Source organism: Myotis lucifugus, unplaced genomic scaffold (genome assembly GCF_000147115.1).
Source record: "Myotis lucifugus unplaced genomic scaffold, Myoluc2.0 scaffold_38, whole genome shotgun sequence".
NCBI lineage: Eukaryota > Metazoa > Chordata > Mammalia > Chiroptera > Vespertilionidae > Myotis > Myotis lucifugus.
The window spans coordinates 4037697-4045090 of NW_005871086.1; the positions used below are offsets into that span (position 1 = coordinate 4037697).

Consider the following 7394-nt stretch of genomic DNA (forward strand, 5'->3'; position numbering starts at 1 on the left):
TAAAAATAATAAAAAAACTTTTTTTCATTTATAGAAACTAGGACCATGAATTTTAAACTTGCCATGTTCAAAGCATTTTATAAACAGCTTGATTGTGGTGATTTCACAATGTATATGTAAATCAAAACATCAAGTTGTACATCCTAAATGTACTGGTGAATTATACCTCAATAAAACAGGGTGGGGGGAAGAGCATTACAGAAATGATTTACTTTCTTTTGGAAAAAAGTTCCTCTGCCATGAAAAAAGCTATTTTCAAATTCAATTTCTGTCAATAATTCATGTTATACTTCTACATAGTTCAATCACAAAACCACACCAAAAATATGGCACAAAAGAAAAATGACAGTTTAAGAATATGCTTACCTTTAACGCTTTTAGACGAATAACAGATCCTGATTTCCTAAAAAGCCCTTCTGTATGAATATGCTCTTCTAGAGATGTGCAAGCATCAACAAGAAAACTGAAACAGAGAAATCTTTTCAGGTGGCCAGAACACACCTTTCTAAATCCCATTATTCTGCCAAAGTACAGGAGCAGACCAGGCACTATACCCCTTACAGAAGCTCTGATGCTACAAATCCCTTTAATCTGTGATAAAAGGCCACTTGCTTCCTAAATTCCTCTCTAGGAACCACCATTTTACCCATGACAACTTCAGTAAACCCACTTAACCTACATCCTTCTCAATCCTCTGTTTCTCTGCTTTCACTCAGAGCACAGGACTTGTCTTTTGCACTGCCTCTAATCTACCTTCCTTCATATCCCAGTCTCTCCTCCACCCTCTCCAATCAGACTCTCATAGCCATTACTCCAAAAAAAAAAAAAAGCGCTCTCAGAGTCACCAATGGCCTCTGCCTTGCCAAATCCATGGTAAATTCATTGTCTTCATCTTGTTTGTCCTACCAGCATAACACACTTGACCACTCCCAGATCATTTTAAAAATACTTTTTCACTCTTCTGGTTTTCCTACTGACTCCCTGACTGCTTCTTCTCAAACTCCTTTTCTGGATCCTCTTTTTCTTCCAGCCCTCTACATGCTAGGATGACTCAAGGCTCCAAGGCCTTCTTTTCTTCATTCTCTCCCCATGTGGGATCTTGCACAGCATACACAGCTTAAAATATCTACCATCTACTTACTACATTTCCCCCAAAATAAGGCAAGGTGTTTTTTTTTCTCACTCTAACATTATCTCTCAGAAAATCAAATACACCCCAGTCCTTACAATCTTTTTCATATTTAAAGGTGTGTGCTCAATTTTTACATTGAACAATTTCTAACAACCAATGGTAGTTTTAGATGCTTAGTTAACAGCTGGTACCAATAAATTAGAATGGGTATCAGCTGTAAGCAACTGATAAAAGTTGCATTGGTGCACAGTGACTAAACATTGCAGAGGGTAACTGACAGAGTAGTTTGTTTCTTTTAGCACGCAAAAAATTATGACAAAGATGTAGTCATTATTAGCATTTGCCATTCTAAATGTTGAAAATCCGTATAAACAAACCTTTGCAGATTATTTAAAAAGCAAAATACTAAGTGGAAACCTTAATGAAGATTATGAATCTACACCTATTATCTGAGGGAAAATGATTCTAAGGTAGCAAGGTACTCAGTAAGTGCTTTTGGACAATGCATCAATTAAAAACCCAGGTTACTAGACTAGAGTGGGCAGAATGAACCCTACTTTGGACAGAGGGAAAAATAATTAGAGAGAGCTAAAACAGTTTCTTTAAATGCATTTAAACTATTTTCTTAAGATGTAAACTTACCTAGTAATTTCTGATCCAGTTAGTCCAAAAGATTATTTATAAATAGTAAACAACATTAAAAAGTTCAAGGTATGTAATTTATATTCACAAATACGCTAATATCTTAGCATAATATTCTTTTACCCAACTTTTCTAAAATATAAATATCAATATTTTAGCTGTATTGGTAATTCAGTATATTACTGAATATAATCAGAATTGTGGCAAAAGAATTGGTATAGATCTGAAATCTCTAATTTAATAGAACAAAAATAATTTGCTCTCTAACATTTACTCATTACTAAACCTTAAAATTCAATCCTGGGAGTAAGTAAAAATTAAAGTTAAAATATGTGAAAGTTTAAGTAAATTTTTTTTTTACATTACTACTGAGAAATGAAATCTGTTAATTCAAAACAAATGTGTGAGTCAATCAACTATTTATTTTTAAACATTCAAACACCACTTTGAAATATTTATTCATTTCAAACTTTGCTTACCTTGGAATGTGTCCATACTCTGGTACAACAGAATGGGGCAATGCATTAAAAGGTACTCCAAATATTTTACCCTAAAATGACAAATTTAGTTACTCTAACACAAATATTAAGTATAATATAAATTTTCTTAAACATTAGGGCAAATTTAAAACCTCAACAAATAAAAAAAGATAGCAGAGCCAGCTGGTGGCTCAGAGGTTCAGTATCGACCTATGAACCAGAAGGTCACAGTTTGATTCCCAGTGGGGCACAAGCCCTAGTTGCCAGCTCAATCCTCAGTAGGGGGAGTGCAAGAGGCAGCCAATCAATGATTCTCATTGATGTTTCCTCTCTCCGCCCTCCTCTCTGAAGTCAATAACACTTAAAAAGCAACTCTTTCAAGTACATTTTGTAAAAAGTAACTACCTTATGCTAGGTGCTAAGAGTACAATGATGGCAAAGATAAAGTCAGTGCCCTCAAGCAACGTGGTAAATTCCATCGGTTTCCAAAGCCATTATGGAAAAATCAACCCTGTTAGTGTTTAGTCAAGAAATTCTTAAACAGATTTGTCCCAAAACACTAAGGTTTCCCTCAAAATACTACCTGTTCCACCCCAGCTGGTTTGGCTCAGTGGATAGAACTTAGGCCTGCGGACTAAAGGGCCCGGGTTTTGATTCCGGTCAAGGACCTGATTGTGGGCTGGATCCTTAGTAGGAGGCAGCTGATTAATGATTCTGCCTCATCATTGATGTTTCTCTCTCTCTCTCTCTCTCTCCCTCTCCCTTCTTCTCTGAAATCAATAAAAATGTATTTTAAAAAAATACTGTTTTTTCAGTGACCTTAAAAATACTGACCTTATACCTTCCTTCTGGCACCTTATAAATACTAATTTGAGCAAGAGGCTAAGTCAACTGATAATGGTAATTCCTGTCATTCATTGGGTACTTCCTAAAATTACACCAGAAGTGGTTATTTTTAGACCTGATAATCTTTTACACACTCCATGGAAAGTACTATTCAAACTACTTTCTGAGCTACCCAAAAATAGGGATTCTGCAAACATTTAATTCAAATTTCATTTAACTACTTTGAAAATCCCAAGAGTAAAATTGTAAATGTCGGTTAACTTGCATGTTTGTACACATATCTTTGTGCACACATTCAAACTTCTTAAAAATGTGTCACTGAATAACAAAGTTGTAGCTTTTCATTGGATTTAAGAAAATAAATTAAAGCCTGTATATGTGTCTACTTATACAAAATTAAATAAGTGTGTATACCTAATCTCAAAAATGTTAATGTAGCTTAAATGAATCTGCTCTCCAAGAATGCTCTTGAAGCACTTATATTTTAAGAGCATCTTAATTATTTAACCTTGTATTTACAATGCGAAACCATTCAGCATTGTTCATGATTCAACAGACTAACAAAATTTCACTTTTCCAAACATGTGGCTCCATTTAATTGAAGAATACAGAAAAGACAATTTAGTATAATGCTGTAAGAAAGCAAGCTGTTTACTAGAGGGAGAACTGCCAGATTTTAAATACAGTGGGGCCTTGACTTACGAGTGTCCCGACTAACGAGTTTTTCGAGATACGATCCGTCTCTCAGCCAATTTTTTGCTTTGAGTTGCGAGCTAAAATTCGGGTTACGAGCCAGCTTCAGATACCCTACCGCTAGTTGGCGCAGCGAACGTCACAGTGAACGCCACAAAATCAGCCCAGCATCAAGTGTCTCACTCGTTCACTTTATGATTTGACATACGAGTAATTTGAGTTATGAGCTCCGTCACGGAACGAATTAAACTCGTAAGTCAAGGCCCCACTGTACTGGTTCTTCCATTTACCAAGTGACCTTGATCAAATTAACATTCCCTATGCCTCAGTATCCTCACATAGGTCTTAATCTGATGCAGAGCAAGCATTCAAAGAATATTTGCTGCTGCTACGATTACCATTTCAAAGAGAGCTACTTAAAAAAAGAAAGTTAACATAGGTAACCCCTTGTCTGGGTAAAGCAAAATTTTCTTGATACTGTGCAACCAAGCAAAATGCAAAAATAAATCAGATGCTGAAGTTGATTATATGTTTACAAATGTCATACATAAGTAGAATTCAGGGAGCTTGTCCTCCCTTAGGTCTCATTATTCTCAATATTTGGCTTCATAAGTAACGGCTAAAATTTGATCTCATAAAATAAAGAGCATGCTTTTTAAACTGTATGTATTGGAATATCATTTATAATACCAGCCTTAAAAGATTTCTAGTTCTTTTCTTAAAAAACTCAAAACTATTATTGGCCAACAACACCAAATAACTAAAGAAATATAGTTTTCAGTTACCTATCTTGTTAGATCCCACTCATGTAACACTATAATCTTCTGTATTTCTTTATTAGAACATTTTATTAGTGTTTCTAGTGTGACAATCAGGATATAGACCATTTATTATCGTAACAACTAAAATTAGTTAAAGTGGCATGTGACAGGCATTGTGGTAGTCCTATTGCCATATCTTAGAGTTTTTTTTTAGACAGCCCAAGGAGAGATACCATTATTCCCACTTTATAGAGTAGAAATTGAAGCTTAGGAAAATTAAACAAGCAGTTCAAGATCACACATCTAGTAGGGGTAGAGCAGGATTCAAACTCAGACCTATCTGAATCTAAAGACAGGTGTCAGTTTTTCTTAAGCGGTGAAAAAAATCCATGTACAAATTCTTTCATATGGCAACATATTTGTTAATATTTAAAAGCTAGATTGGCTTTCCAAAATCTCAAATATAGTTGGTTTTGTAAGAATATAAAAACAATTTCTCTAAAGTTTATGAGGTATACACATCATTTTTTAAAAAAATCCTCACTGCAAGATATATTTTTATTGAGATGAGAGAGAGAGAGAGAGAAACATTGACCTGTTGCCTCCATACACTCCCGACCTGGAATGGAACCTGCAACCTATGTATGTGCCCCGACTGGGAATGGAATCAGCAACCTTTTGGTGTGTGGGACAACATTCCCACCAACAGAGCCCCCTGGCCAGAACACAAATTATTTGTGTTAGTAGTTTTCTTCTCCAAGTACTTATTATCTTTCAGATATTATAAACTATTAAGTTATCAGTCTTCAGTTCTAAGTACTTAGAAAGTACCATATAATTAGGCAATTAAAAATAAAATGCTTTATACTCCATTTACTTAATTTTTCACAAAGTTCTTTTTCTTTCTTTTTTGTTAATCCTCACCAGAGAATATTTTTCCATTGATTTTTAGAAAGAGTGGAAGAGAGGGGGGTTGGGTTAGGGGAGGGAGGGAAAGATAAACATCCATGTGGGAGACACATGGAATGGTTGCCTCCTGCACACCCCCAACTGGGGCCAGGGATGGAACCTGCAACCCAGGTACATGCCCTTGACCAGGAATCAAACCCAAGATCCTTGTGTGCTTGGGATGTCGCTCTAACCACTGAGAACACCAGTCAGGCTCACAATGAAATTCTTGATGCAGTAGATATAAAAGTCTTATTCAAAATTCCCTTACCTTGACCACCCAAAATCATCAACAGCTTCTTATTATATATATTTTTACTTATTTATTTATTTTTTTCTTATTATATATATTTTTAGAAGTAATTTTATTTTTGTTGTTGTTAATCCTCACTTGAGGATTTTTCCATTGATTTTTAGAGATTGGAAGGGAGAGGAAGAGACAGAAACATGGATGTGAGACACCTCGACTGGCTGCCTCCCGTACTGCCAAAGTATCGAGCCTGCAACCAAAGTACATGCCCTTGACTGGAATCTAACCCAGAACCCTTCGGTCTGCGGGCATACGCTCTATCCAATGAGCCCACTGGCTAGGGCCATCAACAGCTTTTTAAATCATTCCACTCTGGATTCTCATCTTACTAATTTAAAAAAATAGCTTTATGTCTCAAAATATAATTTTTTCAAATTGGTGAATATAGAGGTTATTATCTGAAGCCCATTTTAATGTTCTGTCAGACCTCCTTGTCTACTGGTTAATTTAGAAAATGTACTGGTCCCCCTTCTCTTCAAACCTTACTCTACAACAGGGGTGTAGTAGATAGCTCCTTCCCATGTGCTGCTTGTTCAAAATACAATCAACTGGCAATATGGGGGGGGGGTCCCAATTATAAGAGAAATTTTATGTAGAAAGTGACAGAGGTAGTAGAAGTGAGCCAGCTGGGCTGCTTAGGCTCAGGAAACCAGTTACAGAAGCAAAAGGGCCCTTGGAGCTTAGGAGAGAGAGAGAGGCAAAGGTAACAGGTCTGAGGGGGAGAGGGGGGAGGACGGGACCACAACGATGGAGAAAGCGGGGAAAGGCACCTGGAAATATTTTTAATTTTTACAACTGGCATCTTATGGGTAGAAGTCAGAGATGCCGCTAAACATCCTACCACGCACAGGGCAGCTACATGCCGCCCCCCCGCTCCCCCCTGCCCCCGATTATCTATCTCTTTAATGTCAAGCTGCTGAGACTGAAAAGTCCTGCAACTTTCTCTCCAGTGACCAAAAGCCCCCTGTCAAGAAATAAAGCCATGTTCATTCTTTTTAAACACCAGCCGGTGGCTACCCTGGATTGAATCAGACGCACGTAACCACCCTTCTCTTTTGGGTCCATACCAGAATGAACATGCCGGCATGACCTGGTAGTGACAGTACAAAGCTGTGCCTCCCGTCCCTGCCCCCCCCCTAACCGGAATCTCCCCCCAGGACTTACCACCACGGCGCGGCGGCTGAGTCCGTCTCCGCGCTCGCCCTGCCGCGGCCGCCTTTGACCTTAAGTCGTAGGCGGCCCGAAGCTGCTGCACCAAGGCCAACCTCACCAGAAGCTGTAAACAAATTGATGATGTGACTGGATTTGAGGAATTATGTATGGTATTACCTTCTTTTATAATTGAACAGAAAAACAAAGCATACTGAATATCAATGGAAATTTCTTAGATAAGGTGGCCATCACTCTTACTTATTCTAATTTTGATTACTTGTATTTCCATGGATTCTAAGTTTCTCAAAAACTATGGAAATCCTGAGCCTAAAGGTTCAGTTCTTGCAGTGTTCACTGAAGCTATTCGCAGTCTCTGAACTCTTCCCTTTCTCACCACTCCTTCTTTTGTCTCCTGTTCCGCCCACAACCAA

General features: G+C 37.5%; 1 long non-coding RNA gene across 1 annotated transcript; it reads right to left on the reverse strand.

The window, feature by feature from the left end:
• Window positions 1-366: 366 nt before the first annotated feature.
• On the reverse strand, window positions 367-7018 carry LOC111825739. Its single transcript, XR_002828931.1, has 3 exons — window positions 6976-7018; window positions 2254-2324; window positions 367-463 (listed from the first exon to the last, which is right to left on the reverse strand). It is a non-coding gene; the product is annotated as an uncharacterized LOC111825739 (long non-coding RNA).
• Between the last annotated feature and the right edge of the window lie 376 nt (window positions 7019-7394).